Source organism: Pongo abelii, chromosome 14 (assembly GCF_028885655.2).
Source record: "Pongo abelii isolate AG06213 chromosome 14, NHGRI_mPonAbe1-v2.0_pri, whole genome shotgun sequence".
Classification (NCBI taxonomy): Eukaryota; Metazoa; Chordata; class Mammalia; order Primates; family Hominidae; genus Pongo; species Pongo abelii.
In genome coordinates, this window is record NC_071999.2 from 48,647,830 (window position 1) to 48,667,256 (window position 19,427).

The following is a 19,427-nucleotide window of genomic DNA, read 5'->3' on the forward strand; positions in this document are numbered from 1 at the left end:
AATAACTAGTCCACCATGGTTTTCCACCATTCCTGATTCGGGGATCATAAGGTTTGGGCTCATATCCAGAATATCCTGGGGCAAAACGGTAGTAACAATGTGAGTAATCACTGTCTTGACCTCATCCAAAAGACCCCTATTTTTGTCTTTTCTCATAATGATGTCGCAAGTAAGAAACCTCTCAAAAATTTAAATTTCTTCTTGGCAAATTAGACATATAAACTTATCCAGCAAGTATTATTATGCATGTGCATCAGAATACATTTCCCATTGTGATTTATGCCCGTGTTACATATAGTTATGGATATATTTTTAGAAAATTGTTTTTTAAATATTTAGTAGCCATTAAAAGGGTAAAATAATACTCTGCTCCTTATGGAACAGTGAGATGCCATTCTAGTACTTTTGCAAGTATTTGCAATTGTAATCAGTAATGCGGGCAGAAAGAATGCCAGTGTTTTTCAATCATCACTGGCAAAAATGTAAATTTTTTAAAATTAAGACTTTAAAGATCACCTGCATTAATCTTCTGCTAATGCAAGCTGGGACTATTTCCTAGGATTCTGAGTGGTTTAACATCATCAAGACATGTCACAGGCTTCATCCAAATTATTCAATTCCTACCATACATTATGCTGAGCCTCTCAGAAGATGAATCGGGAAGAGGCAACCTAAGTGTTTAGAGAACAAAAGGAAAAATGAAGCATAGAGACCTCTGGCTAAAAGTATAAACCCTTGAGAGGGTTTTAAGGACATACTATAGGACTAAAAAATGAGAACAAATCAGCAGGCCCATTAGCTGTGCAGCAAATTAAAGCACCATTGTTTCCAGTTTCAGCCTTGAATCTGGAGGGCACCAAATAGACCACGCTGTCAGTACCCTCTGTGAAAGAAATGTGTTCTCTGCTATGTATTCTCAAGCGCCTTTCTATTTTTTTTCAGCTAATTTAACAGTTTCCCACCTCTTCTCCTAAATCATTATTACAAACTTCCCCAGGAACATGTTAAAGGGACAACAGGAAAATAATCAAAGTTTCAAAACACAATCTATATTTATCATGAATTTCAACTTATCTTTTTCCTTGTATTAAAAAATGAAGCTCGCTATCTTCAGATTTATATTCCTTTTATTTTAATCCTTGGGGCAAAATATGGCATGTGGATAATCCACAAACTAAATAGCCTCTGCATTTAAGAAGTAGACCATTGTCCACAGTTGTATAGTCCATATTTTGTCATCTCATCTCATAAAAACAAAGTTGAAAGCAGCTCTGTCCAATGTTTTAAGAGGGCAAAAGGTCTGGAAGATCCAATAAGACTACACAAGAGATTTTTAAACATTAGTATGTATTTAAACCAATTTATTCATAATATAGTCTCAACTGTTACATAGGACTAGGCCCAGAGATAACTGCTTTCAATTCTTTAAGTAATTATTTTGGAATTTGTTTCCACATGTGGAAATCAGTAGGTGCTGGCACACTATTGTGCAAAGAATTGATTCCAGGTATGCAATGAGGTATGGATGTCTCTCAGCCTCAGGGAATCAGGTGGGGTTCTGAGGTAGCAGGTGCCTCTGGGCAGATCACACCTGGCCATCAGCTTCCTCAAGGTATAAAGGCATGGTCCTCATGGCTCTGCTGAGAGGCACTAGAAACATCCATGGACACCCACGTCAACAGGCTGCTGCAGAAAGCACCCCTTCACTTTGTGCAGAAGCAGTCCATGTAGCTGCTGAAGGAGGTTTCATTCCAGGTATAGAAGGCACAGCTGCTTGAAAGTGGAGCTCTAGAAAGGTGTGGGCAGAAGGGCCTGATAGGCTAAGCTACAAGGGACAGCCCCACAAATTCTGTCTATACATACCAGATATTTCTTTCCAGTTGAGTCAAATATCATCTTTTACTGGCATCCAGGCTACCTATGGAGTGACTGCTCTAACAATAAACACACACTTTATAAATTCGGGCCTCATTATTATTTTTAATTACCTCATAGGAAAAAATTTAGTTGAATTTGAAATCTGTTGGAATTTTCAGAGGATTGCATTTGTCTAGCAAAGAAGAAAGCTAAAACTATTAATGTTTTTAAAGATAACTTTAACTTTTATAGAATATGAAATGGTGGTGAAATGGCTTGTTTTTTTTAAAAATCACTACTTGTGTAGTATCTCACTGACAATGACTAAAAAGAATTTGAAGAGAGAATCATTAAGATATTGATCAAGAATTGTGTTCAGCCATTTCAGGCATGTAAGAAATATAAAAAGTTAGGTTTATGAAAGCAAGTTCAGGTTTTTCATTGAAAAAATCTGAAAATATTTTATTTGAAGTTTTATATCTACCTAATATTCTACAAATGAATGTCTCCACCTTCCTACATTATTCAGTATCAGTTTCTATGCGTGCCATACTAAAGACAAAAATTTATATGCACTGATTTAAATAACATGCTTCTCTTACTACTTCTTAGTTTTTCAATTTCAGGTATTATTGATTGACCTCCCAATGAGGAAGATGAGGGTTAGGTTTTTTATCATACACACGCATGCCTCATGTTCCCATCCTCTCAGAATAATTCTGGTTGTGTTAAATATCCATATTTACATCCTTAGAATCATGTAGTGTTCTATGATTATATCTCATTTTCTGCCTTTTTGTCTTCCTTGGAATTAATCATTGTTATATTTAATTTGCATTAGTTTCCTATGTACTTATCATGATGCTATCCCCAAAGCCTCCCCAAGATCTGTAAATCTCCTCTCAGCGCAAACACATTAGATGTTTAATCAATTTTACCATCTTGAAGAACTCTCTCCTGAACCCCTCTACCTACTGCAATTTAGATCAGTTGATCACTAGTCCAGCGCACAGCTGTTGAGATCTCTTTTACCATCACCTGTGAATTCTTTTCGCCTCGCTCTTGTGTTGGTCCTATCTCTGGGATACCAGGTCTTTCTTTTTATTAGTTTACCATGTCATTTATTGGGCCACATTCTAGTGTTGTAAAGTTTCATGATCATCTATTGCTACTCCCTTTTAATCAGGAAACTTCTGTTTTTGAGAAATTTTGTTGAATTATTCCTTTGATGGTTTTCTGTCCTCCATTTTTTATGTTCTCTGAATCTGGTGTACTATTTTTGGATGTAAGAACCAATCCTCTAAGCCTCTTATTTTTTCTGTTATTTTCTATTCTTTCTCTTTTTACTACACTTTCTGGAAAACTTCCTTAATTTCACCTCCTAACCCTTATAAATTCTGTTGTGTTTCATGGTTATAATATCATGCCTTATCTGTCTGGAGATATTGATGATTTCTTTTTTCAGATTTATTCTTCTGGCCGGGCACTGTGGCTCACACCTGTAATCCCAGCATTTTGGGGGGTAGACGCAGGTGGATCATTTGAGGCCAGGAGTTCAAGATCAGCCTGGCCAACATGGTGAAGCCCCATCTCTACTAAAAATATAAAAATTAGCCAGGTGGTAGTGGCACATGCCTGTAATCCCAGCTACTAGGGAGGCTGGGTGGGAGAATCGTTTGAGCCTGGGAGGCAGAGGTTGCAGTGAGCCAAGATCACGCCACTGTATTCCAACCTGGACAACACAGTGAAACCCTGTCTAAAACAAACAAACAAACAAAAAAAATTTCTTCTTCCTATTAAGGTTGTTTCCTCCAAGTTGCTTTTTTTGTTTGCATGCTTTAGTTTTTTTCTCTCATGATATCAGACATTTCCTTAAATGTCTCACGATCCTTGGCTGTCTGCGATATTTAAGGGCCGAGCACTAGAAGGTCCACAGAAAGGTTGGGAGTGTGGTTGTTGACATAGGATTTATTTTAGAATTGTTCTGGCTAGGCCCGTCCTTGAGGGAATCCCTGATATCAGTATCCTTGAGTTCTATTTTTAGGTTAGAGTCCCAGGGATGTTTCCTGGAGTTTCCTGTAAGAAAGGTATCCTTAGCTGCCTGTAGGCTAAGGAGCAGAGAACAGAAGGTATTGTCATTCTTGGGATTTGGTAAATCAGTGTAATCCACAATCTACCAGATTTCAGGACCATATTATACCCTTTTAACCTTTCCTGATACTTCTCAATCCAAAAACCTTCTGTTTTACCAACTCTATAGAAAACATAATCTTCATCCCTCTGTTGGAGTGGAGGAGCAGTTTCCTCCTTGTATAAAGTTAGCAAGCAGATCTGAACTTTCAACCAATACTTCTCAACTGTATCTTCACTCTCCCTTCCAGGGGTTCTTGTTCCTGAGTTTTTGCAGGGTTCATCAGTATAATTTGGGTTACCTTTTTCCTTTCTCCTCTGCTAGATTAAAACTTCACTTTCTCAGGTCTGCTAAGTAAGTTAGCACTCATCCATCTATATCCCAAATCCCAAAGTGCTGCAACTGTTGCCCTATTTCTTTGCTCTCATCGGTGTGCCCCTTTTAAAATAAAAATCCCTTAAACATCATTTTAATGAAGTTTCAAGAAGGGTCAGGAACTAACACATGTATTTATCCTTAATCTGAAAACGATCAGTCAGTCTTTATCCTTTTGCATTGACATTGAAATGGGGATTACTCTTTTTTGTCCCCCCAAAAACATTAAGCCAAGGCCCAGTGTTCAGGAGGAACAGGAAATAGAGAAAATAGCAATTTTTGGATTTAGATGAAACTAAATTTAATAATCGCATGCTTATAAACTAGTATATCATTGCCCTAATAATGTATTGGACACTGTGGGAAACAAAAATATGTCTCTATTTCAAAACAGTCTCTAAAAATTCTGAAAAAGATGAACAATTAAAGAGGTCCTTAAATTGATAATTAACCTAAAAGAGAGTATTCGGAGAGAAAAATCACCAGGCAAGGAAGAATGGTGAAAGGCAAACTCAGTGGAGGAAAAAGGACCTTAAACTCCATTTTGAAAAATAAGTGTTACAGACATTTCTTCTGCAGAGTTTGCATAATGTGTATTAGGTATAAAGTGATCAGTTGATTGGGGAATACAATTTGTTTTATGCAGACTAGGGCTCCTGGCATAAGGAAAAAAAAAAAAAAGGTCTTCTGCTTACAACACAGCTGCTTTAAGGTCTTTATTCTCCATTTCTCACAATAGTGGATCATTAAGATGTTGAAACAATTTTTTAAAATACCAGCTTAGTTCACTACCATCTTATAAAAAGAGATATAATAAAATGCATTTTTTCGTGATGTTCAGGTTTTAAAGTTATACTTTTACAGAGATAGAAAATACCATTATTATTTAAATAACTTCAGGTAAAACAACTTTGATTATTGTGCCCCTGCAGCTCTCAAGTCTCCAACACTATTTATGCCACTGAAATAACTGTCTTTATAGCACAGCTTTTGATAATGTGCAGTTTTAAGGACTATATTGCCTGGAGCAGAACTGACTTTAATTGGATGGATATAGATATGAGAGGAAGGATTTGATGCAGAATACTGTGTGCATTGCAAAATGGGATGACAGAATGAAGAGATGAATCTGTCTTCCCCATAGGGTCTGGGTAGGAGGCTGGTGGAAGTTAAGTACGGACGGGTGTCTGGACAAGTCTGAACACAGATGCTTTCAAAGCCAAGTAGTAGGGAATGAACTCTAAAGTACAATGAGCCCACAATTTTGTAGACAACAAAGAGACATTGATGTTTTCTGAATAGAGAGTAATGTTGTTAAAATATTTCAAAAAATGTAACCTGCCAATACTGTGTAGGGCAGGAAGTCTGGTCACAGAAAACAGTTAAGACACTAAATAATACAGAGATCCAAAGTCATGTGAAGCTGGCCTGGACTCCTTGGCAGTAAAAATGTGAGAGAACTCACTTCAGAGCAAGAATCAATAAAAATGAGGAATCTACATTTACAGTACTATGGATATAGGCAGCCCAGTAAAAGAAAAGGGACTGAATTAGGACTGATAAAAGGACTTACACTGAAGTAGTTTTTAAACTAAATCCATGATATCATTTGGTTTTCAATTCAAGAAACATTTACCAAGTATCTACTATATGCAAGGCATACAGTCTTTTCTCATCATTTGTCTCATTATCTTAGAAGCCAAATGTAAAAAATTCCAGTTAATTAATTTCACAGACTGATTGATGTTCTTCTGTAAGAACAACAGATTGATTTTTTTTTTATAGACGGCAATACTAATTCTTCCATCATGTCCTTCTTTTTCTGTGCACATAGTCCTATCGACTTTGGGGCCAACTCAATACAAAAGCAGAAGAAAGGCATTAAGAGAACAAGGTCCATTAGGCCCAATATTGCCTCAATTACTTTAGTTCCATTATTCCTGTTCATATTACTTCTTTAATCAATAACTCTTTTCAGTTTTTCATGTTTACCCTTTTCAAAATCACAAGTAATAGGATTACGGTCTTTTGAGCTCAGTGGCAACAGAGTTTCATAAATATATTTCTGAATTTGTGATTGTCTCCAGATCTGCAACTGAGAAGTCTTAAATTGAATCAAGTTTTCCAGAGGCCATTTTATTTAATAATGCAGAGCATCTTCATGCAATAAAGGTGCTTTTTCCTGTTATTCCATTTGTCACTCACTGTCAAAGACAATCACACATGCTGAATGGCTTTCTAAGTATCTTCTTCCCATGTCTAAACCTTTGGGCAGTTTAACTGATTTTCAAACTGCATCTCTTTTCTGTACATATTTCTGCCTTTTGTTTAATGTAATCCTTCCACCTTCACTGACAATTATTCTTCCCTCTAAGAGTTTCATCTGGACATTATGTTAACTACTACCCCTTCCAGATGACAATTAATCAATCCCTCAGTTCTACCTCTGTAGCAGCCGTTCAAATGAAAGGAACTCTGTTTTCCTCTACCATTTTAACAAACATCCATGCAATGTCTACTATTAATACATGCAAGAAGCTGCACTTCCAGCATAAATAGGATACAAGATAGGTATATGGCCCTTCCCTTCAACATGTGGATAGTCTAAGAATGTTATAAAAATAACTTGTGATATATGAGAAGCATGCGAAAATTGCAACATGCAGCGTCTATTCAAAGTTCTGGAATCCACAAGGGGTAAAATTCATGAGTAGAGAAAAGTTTTCATAAAGGATATGAATTTCAGTGAGGTCTTAAAGGAGGGAAGGATTTTGAAAATGGAAACTAAGAGAGCAAAGTAGCCAATTCTGTGTGAAAAGCAAAGCAGGCAAATCTAGTGCAGTAAATGATTCAATGGAGTAAATTAAAGAGAGCTTGACTTCCCTTTGGAAGCAGTGAGACCAGGACAAGGGTCATAAAGGAAGAGTTTGGCAGGATATAAGCACTCTTTCACACAGCCATTCTCCCTGCAAGGAGCAGGATGAACTGAAGACATACAAAAGAAGGCTCAACAATGCATCAAAGGACCTTCAAGATTTGATTTCTGCCTTCCTATAGAGTCTCATCCAGCCCTATATCCCTCTTCACACTTTATGCTCCAGCAATACCTAAACAGCATGGAATACACAAACATGCCCTGCCCCCTCATACCTCTCTGCTAATCTCCCCTCTGTTTCATTTAGAATGTTCTCTACCACTCATCTCCTACCAATTTCCATTCAAATACAATCTTCTCTATAAAGTATTTCCTAATTGTCCCAAGCCAGTTTAGTTGCTCTGTTTCCTATATAAAAGATATACTTAGTTTTATAGCTCCATCATAGTCATGCAAAAATCATTGCTATCTCCCACATAAATTATAATATACTTGATACTATGCCCAGAACAATTTTTGGCACACATCAAAAGGGTACTACATGAATGAATGAATGAACGAACAAATGAACAAACAAAACAGAGTGGTCATATGAAGAAGCAAGAAAAAGGTAAGAAATGCTTGGAAAGGATAATCGTGGATTTAAAAAAAGGAAAGTAAAAATATGGAAGAATTACAGAAATTTGACAGAGCTTAGTGGTAACTAAATGTAGATGAAAGAGAATTCCAAGCTTCTGAGTTCCCTGCCAAAAGCCACTGCTCTTCTTCATCATTTTTATATTACCAGCTCATAAGCACTTAACATAAACTCGTGATTTAAATGAAGCAAAGAAGGAACCATCAGAGGGAGAGGCAGAAGATCCTACAGAAAGCAGACATTAAGATTCCTATTTTAACTAATTTGTGTACAAAAATTTTCTGAAAAATGTTGATAGAATCTTGAAGTATAATTTGTTTAATTAATATACTTTCCATAATATAATAATTACATTCTAATGTCAGAGATCTAAGAAAAACTTACCATGTTAATTATTAACTAAAAAGACATAAGAATCATTTTTCTCATTTGACCCTTTTTAAAATCAGAGTTTAACAAGTTAGCAAATTACTATCAAGTACATGAGAATCTTATAGCTGAGTTTTCAGAAATGTGAAATTAGAGAATGCAAAATGGAGTAAAGACAAAGCAACAACAATAAAACTCGTTTTCCATGTTCAAGGCACCTGAGGTTTTCTTTCTGGGTTATTTTCTCTTTAATAATAGAGAAGTGTTAGATACACATAAGATAAGTTAATTATTAAAATAAGACTTATTGGGATGTTATAATTGTTGTAGTACACACTGTAGGTACTTCACTGGCTATTTTGGGACAGCTGAATTACTAGAATATAATTGCTCACCAGGCCCTACCTGCAGCCAGCAAGGGCTGGCCCACCATCACTCTGTTTGATCACTGTATAACCAAAACAAATTAACTGTTTCAGTTTTAATGAAACCTATAGACATGCCCACAAGCCACACTAGGAGAGTTCATGTGAAAAGTTATGAGAGACCTTTCATCAAGGGTAGTAAGCTCTTGCATAAAATGGAAAACAAAAATAAGCAATGGAGACACAGGATGAAGTTATACATCTGTATCTGGCATTTGGTGGAACTGTGCCTGCATGCATCACACATGCCATAAATATCTGCCGTTTGATTTACCAATTTTCTTAAGACTAATGTCAGAAAAATGCTAAAATGAATTTCTACTTTCATTTTCATTTCCTACTGCCTGTCATCATCTTATAAATCTACTGCTGTCTAAGCCAATGCTGTCAGTTGGCCATGGGACAGCCTGCAGCCCCACCCCCAAGAACACAAAAGCTCCTGTGGGGCTGAAAAACCTTGTAAGTAAATGATTCCACCTTCCTGGAGGCCTGGGCCTGACCCACACAGTCAATCTGTAGACATTGGCCTGCCTGCTTACAGCAGCTCCACACAGCACTAATCCAGGGGCTTAAGCGAATTTGCAGGGCTCCTAAAGATGCCTACCTCACTCCTAGGAGGAGATCTGCCCCTGGACTTTCACTTTTCTCAGCAGGAGTCTCCCTTTTGCTATTAAAAAGGTAATCCTTTCCTAGAAGTAACAGTAGACATGGCTAGAAAGCACTACCCCAAGAGGAAATAAAGGGTTTCCCAAATAAGCACCTCTAAAGAACAAATCATTTAAGTGCTACCCAGAGACCAGTATCCTAATAATTTATCAACACCCAAATCTGAACACTCAAAAGATAACTTGTAATAATGTTGAGCTAAGGAAGCATAAAGAAGGAAGAAGACGCGATTAGGGCAGATCTATTTCAGGATAGCATTTAGAGATTAAAGCCAGAGAAGAGAATGTTAAATTTAATAAGTGCAAAGCGATGCAGCTGGAAAGAAAGAATAGCCTGGCTAAGTATGATTTAAATGGTATTGAATTAGCTGGAAGATATCTTGATATACTGATAGAGGCAGCATGTAAATTGGCAGTTCAACCTGCGATGCCAACAGAGACAGCAGTACCGGCTCACACAAAGGGCTATATTTTATAAAAACCCCATCTGCTACTACTTTTAAAGGAAAACTCTTATCTCATTTATGAGGTTGTTTAGCCTGGACTATCCTGAAGGCAAGAGCTCCCTGAGGACAAATGCCAGCATAATACCTGCCCACCTCTGGTCACTGCACTTTGCTTTGTCAAATTAAATTTGGCCATGGCCTTTATGGTCCTTGCCATTCACTAATTCAACAAATATTAAGCAGCAGGCACCATGCTAGATGCTTTAGGGGTATCTTGAGGAATTCACTTCAGGCATGCCTTGAATATATTACAGGCTCGGTTCCAGACCATTACAATAAAGCAAGTCACACAAACTTTTTGGTTTGCCAGTGCATATAAAGTTATGTTTACACTCTACTCTACTCTATTAATTGTGCTATAGCATTATATCTAAAAAATGAACACACCTTAATTTAGAAATCCTTTATTACTAAAACAATGTTGATACAGGAACACAGTGTAAGCACGTGCTGTTGGAAAAATGGTGCTGATAGACTTGCTGGATGCAGGGTTGCCACAAACCTTCAATTTGTAAAAAAACATAGTATCTGCAAAGCTCAATAAAACCAAGTGAAATAAAATGAGGTATGCCTGTATCCCTATAGTGCTATCGGCTGAATTGTGTACCCCAAAAAGATGCTGCAATCTAAATCTCTCATACATATGAATGTGACATTTTTAGAAATAGAGTCCTTGCAGATGATCGAATTAAGATAAGGTCATTAGAGTGAGCCCTAATCCAATATGACTGGTGTCCTTACAAAAAGGAAACCTGGACATAGACACAGACACACACGTAGGGAAGACAGTGTAAAGACACAGGCAGAATGCCATCTATAAGTCAAGGAATGCCCGAGGCTGCCAGAAGGTAGAAGAAAGGCCTGGGACAGATTCTCCCTCACAGCCTAGAAGGAACCAACCCCGCTGACACCTGGACTTAGGACTTCCAGAATCCAGAATTGTGAAACAATAAATTTCTATTGTGTAAGCCAGCCAGTTTGTGGTGCTTTGTTAAGGCAGTCAGATGAGATTAATACAGACTGGGTCACAAAAGAAGCAAGTCCAATAATAAAATTGCCATGGTCATCAGAACTCCTAATGTAGGTCTATCTACGGAAGCTTTGGCTCAGTTAATGGGTCCAGGTTTGGTCACTGGACAATAGATCACTATCATCCACATCAGTCCTAAAAAGGGCATCAAAGAAAAAGATGACTCATATCCTAAGGAGAGACTAACCCAATGGGGACTGTTTAGTCCTCTAAGAAGATGATTAGAAAGAAACAGAAGCAATAAAGGTTAATGGAAAATTAATCTCAGTGACCTATTTGGGCAAATCAAAGTTGTGAGACATGTACTTATTTCTAAAGAAAATGCAAAGGAAATTTAGAAGGAAAACTTTAGATAAGGGGACAGAGATAAGACTTTAATTAGAAGTCTTCAATATTCATGTATTTACATAAGTGTTGAAAAGATAAAGGCTGCATGATAAGGTGATAAAGATGAACAATGGTAGTACCTTTATGTAAACTCTGTAGAAGTTGGAAAGAGATTTCAAGTGACCAGTCCTATTTCCTTGCTGGCTGTTTACAGAGGCCCTGTCGTAGGTACTTTGTAAATGCTCCCCAAATGCATGTTAGTTCACTGAGATCTTCTGCCACAGGCCCTCTGAACCCCAGATATAACTAAGACACACATTAGAGAATGATGCCAGAGGTATAATTAAACCACATCCCTTCCCATATGGTGACAACCAGCCTGCTTGTTATTTGTGGTGCACACACCATCCCTTTACCTGAGCATGGTGAGCTCTCTCTCCTCCACATATTATAAATACGACATCATGCTGGCAGCAAAGGACCTGTAAAATAAAGGCCATCTTGTTAGAAAAAACTTCAAACATCAATTTCAGAGAGCTGACTGAACATATATATGTAAGCAGATGCAAGGTTTCGCCTGCAAAGTTCGAGCTGAACATTGCCCTTTCCATTTCTGGCCACTGCAATTGAATGCCCTTGGAGAAGGTCTCCGCATGGTGCTAACTTGGTAACAATCAATAAATGTGAAGGTCTCATCATAAACAAAGCCTCCGAACTGTCAATCTTTCAAAGAGTATTTCTGCTTTAAAAGTAGTCTTTGTTGCTAAAGTAGCTACACTAAAGCCAGTGCTAGGGCCAGGGCCTCCCAAATCTAAGAAAGCCTAAATAAATAAAGCTATGTGTTAATTAACGGCAGTACAATCTAAAATGTCATTCAAAAGCAGTTTTAGGGGTTGACTGGTATCAGACGTACTGTTTTTAAGTGTGAGAAATTCTAGCAAGTTTCCAAATTGAAATAAGAGTTACACACTTATAAGCTTTCTCTCAGGAAATTTGTTGTTCTGCAAACTATAAAGTGCACCTAGATATTTTCAAAGGATAAATCCCAACTTTATTTTCTAGAAAGTATTTTAAGGCCTTGTTACTCAGAGTGTGGTCCACGGGCAGCAAAATCAGCCTCACCAGTGAGCTTCAAGTGCTGAATGTGAGAACCCACCTGAGACCTACTGCAACAGAATATGCACTTTAACAAGATCCTCAGATAATCCCTATGCACATTAAAGTCTGAGAAGCATGGTTTTAAAGTGCCTTATACATCAGGCCTGTGAATGCTAGAATCATAAGAAATAGGTTGCCCCAAACTTCAAGACCGTCCTCTGGTATCTAAAACTTAATGGAATCACAATTCCTCTATTATAGTTGCATGAATCTGGAAACAAATATTCTATTAAACTCTCCAGAAACACCTTACATCTAGCTAAATCTCTTTTCTTTCCAGAACATGTAGACTAATTGTAAACAGATAACTAAAAGCATAGCCAAATTTAGAAGCATTTTACACTCTAAAGACCAGCATCTGTAGACATCGAAGATAGACATTATTTGTTCCATAACTAGGTGCTCAGTAATAACTAATACTGTGTAAAGAGCCCCAAAGTGGAAGGATAAAAATTATCACATCGCATGATAGATCTAACAGGGAAAGGTCAGCACAAGAAGCCAGGGGCAGGGGAAGGTACTGGTACACACTTAGAAAGTACCTGACCCAGGTGGGAAATACTGGGAAGGCTTCCTGAGCTGAGTATTGAAAAAGGATGAGGAAAGATCTTTCAAGAAGCAGTCCGCCTACAGGTATAGTGAATGAGGGCAGGTCACTAGACCAGCAAGGAGTCAACTACCTTATTTCAAAAAAATATCAAAATGTGATTTTATCGAGTTTTTTCAGCTTCTTTAATATTTGTATGCATGAGCTATAAATGTGACAGCCCTTAGGAACACATCTCTTCCCTTTCAACCCTCCTACAAGACAAGGAGGAATGGCAAACATCAAACACAAGATGCACTACTCAGAAGTCGGCTGCAAACTGCAAGGGGGCAGGAATAGCAGAACTGTACCTCCACATTTGCTATTTGATCACACAGAGTGTCAATGAAACTGCAACCAGCAATACGGGGACCGTAAAGAGAATCACATTAAAGTTAATACAAAAGTCAGGAAAATGTCTTCAGCAAGGGGCACTGGCTATTTGGCAGATGCCCTGCTGGGAGTAATTGAAGGCTCTCAGTGTGACTAAAGTATGCACTCCCCTCTCTGAGCCCCTCTCTTCTTCCTGAATTTAAACAGTTCTTATCCCATCTCCTTCCCCCTCACTTATTTTTGCGATTTCTCTAACTCATTTTCCTTCTCCCTCACTACCTCCAAGTGCCCTCCTATCTCTAATTCAACTCCCTTCTTTTCCCTTTCAATCTGCCCATTTTTTCACCCCTTCCTTTTGTGAGAAGAAGGAGCTAAGGGAGAGAAGGAAGGACAACCAAACATCTTTTTTCCCTGTTTTGTTTGCTCCTTTCCCTTTTCTTCACTAACAACCCCACATTTTTATTTCCCTCTTCTATCCTCTCTTTTCTTTCCTGGAATCAAATCCCTGTTATCAGTACATAACCTGTCTTCCCCAAGCATAGAGCTTAGAAATGATAGGAAAATTGCTCAACTCCTAGACTGTTCCATTGTAATTCTTGGGAGTTCTCGGATTCTCCTAACCCAATGCCAGGTCAATGATTGAGAGAGGAAAGAAAAACTTTCAAAACCTAGCATTTTCTTAGCATTTCCTAAAATGTAGAACAATTCTGGAGTATTTGGCTGCTGTACTGAAAGGGGATAAAGATGTAAAACATACTAGTCCAAAGGCTTCATTCTACCCCTGGTTCTCCCTAAGTGTATTTCCTCCAACCCACCATGAAACCAACCCTTCTGTTACTCTTATTCCTCTCTGTGCATATCCCCAAAACCCTCCTGGAATGACTGAAACACGCTTCATTACCAGTAAAAGCCAGATAAATGACAAGGCAGGAATTAACAGAGTACTTCTTTACAATGACACAGAGTAGCACACAAAGAGCCTCATTTAATGCCCCATCAGGAAGCCTTACAAGTTACAGCTTAATAAATATATGAAGATTATCGTAATATAGAAAACATCTGGTACCACTTCCCACATGAAATGCACTTATGGAAAACTCTACAGAGTAGGCTGTGATATGGCAATCTTGCATATAGTCTTTGAACTGCAGAAAAGCAATTTGGCTTCCTTTAGGTATTTCACTCTGTATTTTCAACATATGAACTATGATTGAAACTTTGTAGGCAAATCTGATTTCCCAATCTTTTTATTCCAGCCCCTAGATACCATATATGCCCCTGAAATAGAGTACATATTCCCAAAATATTTGCTGAATGAATGAGTTAACTAGTCAAACAATCACTGGCCAATCAACATAAGCCTTAAGACACAACTGAACTAAGTATTTGAAGGAAAATAGGGCTGGGAGCGGTGGCTCATGCCTGTAATCCCAGCACTTTGGGAGGGTGAGGCAGGTGGATCACTTGAGATCAGGAGTTCGAGACCAACCTAGTCAACATGGTGAAACCCCACTTCCACTAAAAATACAAAAATTAGCTGGCATGCCTGTAATCCTAGCTACTCAGGAGGCTGAGGCAGGAGAATCGCTTGAGCCCAGGAAGTGGAGGTTGCAGTGAGCCAAGATCGCGACACTGCACTCCAGCCTGGGTGACAGAGTGAGAGTCCATCTCAAACAACAAAACAACAACAACAACAACAACAAAACACCAGTATTAGAAGGAAAATATCACACAATAATGCGTTTTGAAAATTTCCCGTAGATTTTTGGTATTGACATCTGATATGATCTGGCTGTGTGTCCCCTTCCAAATCTCATCTCAAATTGTAATCTCCACCTGTTGAGGGAGGGAAGTGACTGGATTAAGGGGATGGTTTCCCCCATACTGTTCTCGTGATAGTAAGATCTCATGAGATCTGATGGTTTTATAAGGCAGTTTTCCCTGTTCTTGCATGCTCTCTCTCTCACCTGCTGCCATGTAAGATATGTCTGCTTCCCCTTCCACCAGGATTCTAAGTTTCCTAAGGCTTCCCCAGCCATGCAGAACTGTCAGTCAATTAAACCTCCTTTGTTTATAAATTAGCCAGTCTCAGTTAGTATCTTTATAGCAGTGTGAGAACGGACTAACACATCATCTAATCGTAAGGTCAATATAGGGTCTTGGATGTATGTAACTCAACTCTCAGAACTAGAATGAAAAGGGGTGCTGCTTTGGGCAGAGACACTAAGCAGTCAGATGTGTCAACATTCTAACAGCAAATGAATAAATAGAAAACTCAAGAAAGCAAACAAAAGTTCTCAAAAGCTACAGCAGCCTAGAATAAATTAGTCAATCCCTCTATTTGTTCCCATGATACTCTCTATACATATCCCATTATTACTAAAGGTCTCATTACACCATTACATTTCTTCAAAGGTTTCTGAGTCACCCTGGGAAGTGAGGACCTGATCACAGCCCACTACAATTTCCGAGGCAAGCCAAAAAGAAACCTCCAGAATAGATCTGCTCTACAGATCAGGAAAGGGACTGGAATCCTATTTTGCGGAAGGGGAAGAGGAGACATGACAAGTTGAGCTGTGTCTGGATAGAGCTCAAGGATCCCTATCTCTCTGGATTCACCTCTGAATTCAGGGACTAAGGTAGCAGTTCCCCAAGAGAGAGATAGCAAGTCACTCCATTTCAATCAACCAAGAGTTTAGTGGAAAAGCCAGTAGTGGAAATTTGTTATATCTTGCTCTAAATCTCTTAATAATTTAAAAAATATGTTTTATTAAATATCATCAATAGTGTTCCAGATATTGGAATCTACTTTGTATTCAAAAACTATGAGAGGTGCTTTTTACCATTCATACCATTGACATCATTGGACTGAGATCATCACCCCTTCAGAAAAGAACTCTTTAGAAACCTACCCAATCTATGATAGAGAGTGCGAGCTTCCTGTTAACCTTCAACTCCATTGCCCCCTCAGACTTGAGCCAGTTTTAACAAATGCCCTGCACTTACATCTGAAAAGGAGTTGACCCTTTGAAGAAAAAAAATGTAGACACTTCTGGGATATATGTATTTTAGTGTAACTCTAACCCAAAGTAAAGTATTTTGTAAAAACTTTAGTAAGTATTTACTAAAGTAAATTTACTGAAGTAAAGTAAAGCCTTGGTAAATTTCTCCTACTTTATTACCATTAGATAATATTCCCTTTAATCAATCCTATTTCTCCACAAGTATCTACTTTTTCATCACCTAGCATAAAAATAAACAAGTTTAACCATTTCTTTTTTCTTTTTTTTTTTTTTTGGTGGAATGGCAGAGAAATGAAATTTATTTTTTTTATTATTATTACTATTATTATTATTATACTTTAGGCTCTATGGTACATGTGCACAACGTGCAGGTAAGTTACATATGTATACATGTGCCATGCTGGTGCGCTGCACCCACCAACTCGTCATCTAGCATTAGGTATATCTCCCAATGCTATCCCTCCCCCCTCCCCCCACCCCACAACAGTCCCTGAAGTCTGATGTTCCCCTTCCTGTGTCCATGTGTTTTCATTGTTCAGTTCCCACCTATGAGTGAGAATATGCGGTGTTTGGTTTTTTGTTCTTGCGATAGTTTACCGAGAATGATGATTTCCAATTTCATCCATGTCCCTAAAAAGGACACGAACTCATCATTTTTTATGGCTGCATAGTATTCCATGGTGTATATGTGCCACATTTTCTTAATCCAGTCTATCATTGTTGGACATTTGGGTTGGTTCCAAGTCTTTGCTATTGTGAATAATGCTGCAATAAACATACGTGTGCATGTGTCTTTATAGCAGCATGATTTATCGTCCTTTGGGTATATACCCAGTAATGGGATGGCTGGGTCAAATGGAATTTCTAGTTCTAGATCCCTGAGGAATCGCCACACTGACTTCCACAAGGGTTGAACTAGTTTACAGTCCCACCAACAGTGTAAAAGTGTTCCTATTTCTCCACATCCTCTCCAGCACCTGTTGTTTCCTGACTTTTTAATGATTGCCATTCTAACTGGTGTGAGATGGTATCTCATTGTGGTTTTGATTTGCATTTCTCTGATGGCCAGTGATGTTGAGCATTTTTTCATGTGTTTTTTGGCTGCATAAAAAAAGAGAATTTTAGACCAATATCCTTGATGAACATTGATGCAAAAATCCTCAATAAAATACTGGCAAACAGAATCCAGCAGCACATCAAAAAGCTTATCCACCATGATCAAGTGGGCTTCATCCCTGGGATGCAAGGCTGGTTCAATATACGCAAATCAATAAATGTAATCCAGCATATAAACAGAACCAAAGACAAAAACCACATGATTATCTCAATAGATGCAGAAAAGGCCTTTGACAAAATTCAACAACCCTTCATGCTAAAAACTCTCAATAAATTAGGTATTGATGGGACGTATCTCAAAATAATAAGAGCTATTTATGACAAACCCACAGCCAATATCATACTGAATGGGCAAAAACTGGAAGCATTCCCTTTGAAAACTGGCACAAGACAGGGATGCCCTCTCTCACCACTTCTATTCAACATAGTGTTGGAAGTTCTGGCCAGGGCAATTAGGCAGGAGAAGGAAATAAAGGGTATTCAAGTAGGAAAAGAGGAAGTCAAATTGTCCCTGTTTGCAGATGACATGATAGTATATCTAGAAAACCCCATTGTCTCAGCCCAAAATCTCCTTAAGCTGATAAGCAACTTCAGCAAAGTCTCAGGATACAAAATCAATGTGCAAAAATCACAAGCATTCTTATACATCAATAACAGACAAACAGAGAGCCAAATCATGAGTGAACTCCCATTCACAATTGCTTCAAAGAGAATAAAACACCTAGGAATCCAACTTACAAGGGATGTGAAGGACCTCTTCAAGGAGAACTACAAACCACTGCTCAAGGAAATAAAAGAGGATACAAACAAATGGAAGAACATTCCATGCTCATGGGTAGGAAGAATCAATATCATGAAAATGGCCATCCTTCCCAAGGTAATTTACAGATTCAATGCCATCCCCATCAAGTTACCAATGACTTTCTTCACAGAATTGGAAAAAACTACTTTAAAGTTCATATGGAACCAAAAAAGAGCCTGCATCGCCAAGTCAATCCTAAGCCAAAAGAACAAAGCTGGAGGCATCACACTACCTGACTTCAAACTATACTACAAGGCTACAGTAACCAAAACAGCATGGTACTGGTACCAAAACAGAGATATAGATCAATGGAACAGAACAGAGCCGTCAGAAATAATGCCACATATCTACAACTATCTGATCTTTGACAAACCTGACAAAAACAAGAAATGGGGAAAGGATTCCCTATTTAATAAATGGTGCTGGGAAAACTGGCTAGCCATATGTAGAAAGCTGAAACTGGATCCCTTCCTTACACCTTATACAAAAATCAATTCAAGATGGATTAAAGACTTAAATGTTAGACCTAAAACCATAAAAACCCTAGAAGAAAACCTAGGCATTACCATTCAGGACATAGGCATGGGCAAGGACTTCATGTCTAGAACACCAAAAGCAATGGCAACAAAAGCCAAAATTGACAAATGGGATCTAATTAAACTAAAGAGCTTCTGCACAGCAAAGGAAACTACCATCAGAGTGAACAGGCAACCTACAAAATGGGAGAAAATTTTCGCAACCTACTCGTCTGACAAAGGGCTAATATCCAGAATCTACAATGAACTCCAACAAATTTACAAGAAAAACACAAACAACCCCATCAAAAAGTGGGCGAAGGACATGAACAGACACTTCTCAAAACAAGTTTAACCATTTCTTCAGGTCTTTATGTCCATACAAAGGCTTCTTGGTCATGTACAATTTATATGAAATAAATTTGTATGCTTTTCTCTTGTTAATGTCTTTTCTAAGAGGGGCATCAGCCACGAACTTAGGATGAATGAGGAAAAGATATTTTCTCCTTCTACACCATTTTAAAGCAATCCCTAGATACTGCTCATATTATATCTGCATATTGTGAGACCTAGATTTGTTACCATTCGACAAACAGGGGTTCTAATAATAAGGAATTAGAGAAAAGGTAAAATGTTCTAACCTTTTCCTCTTAAGTTTCACTTTGAGATTTCCAATATAAATTTCATAGTTATATAA

General features: G+C 38.0%; 1 protein-coding gene across 11 annotated transcripts in view; it reads right to left on the reverse strand.

Annotated features, from left to right (window-relative positions):
- ENOX1 (ecto-NOX disulfide-thiol exchanger 1) overlaps positions 1-19,427 on the reverse strand; it is a 571,794-nt gene that overhangs the window by 442,891 nt on the left and 109,476 nt on the right. For 10 of the 11 annotated variants that reach the window (XM_054528960.2, XM_063714804.1, XM_054528961.2 and 7 more), the window contains one exon: positions 11,614-11,679. The exons of the other annotated variant lie outside the window; for it this stretch is intronic. The gene's annotated coding sequence lies outside the window, so the exon portion shown is untranslated. The remainder of the gene's footprint in view (positions 1-11,613; positions 11,680-19,427) is intronic. 11 annotated transcript variants of the gene reach the window in all.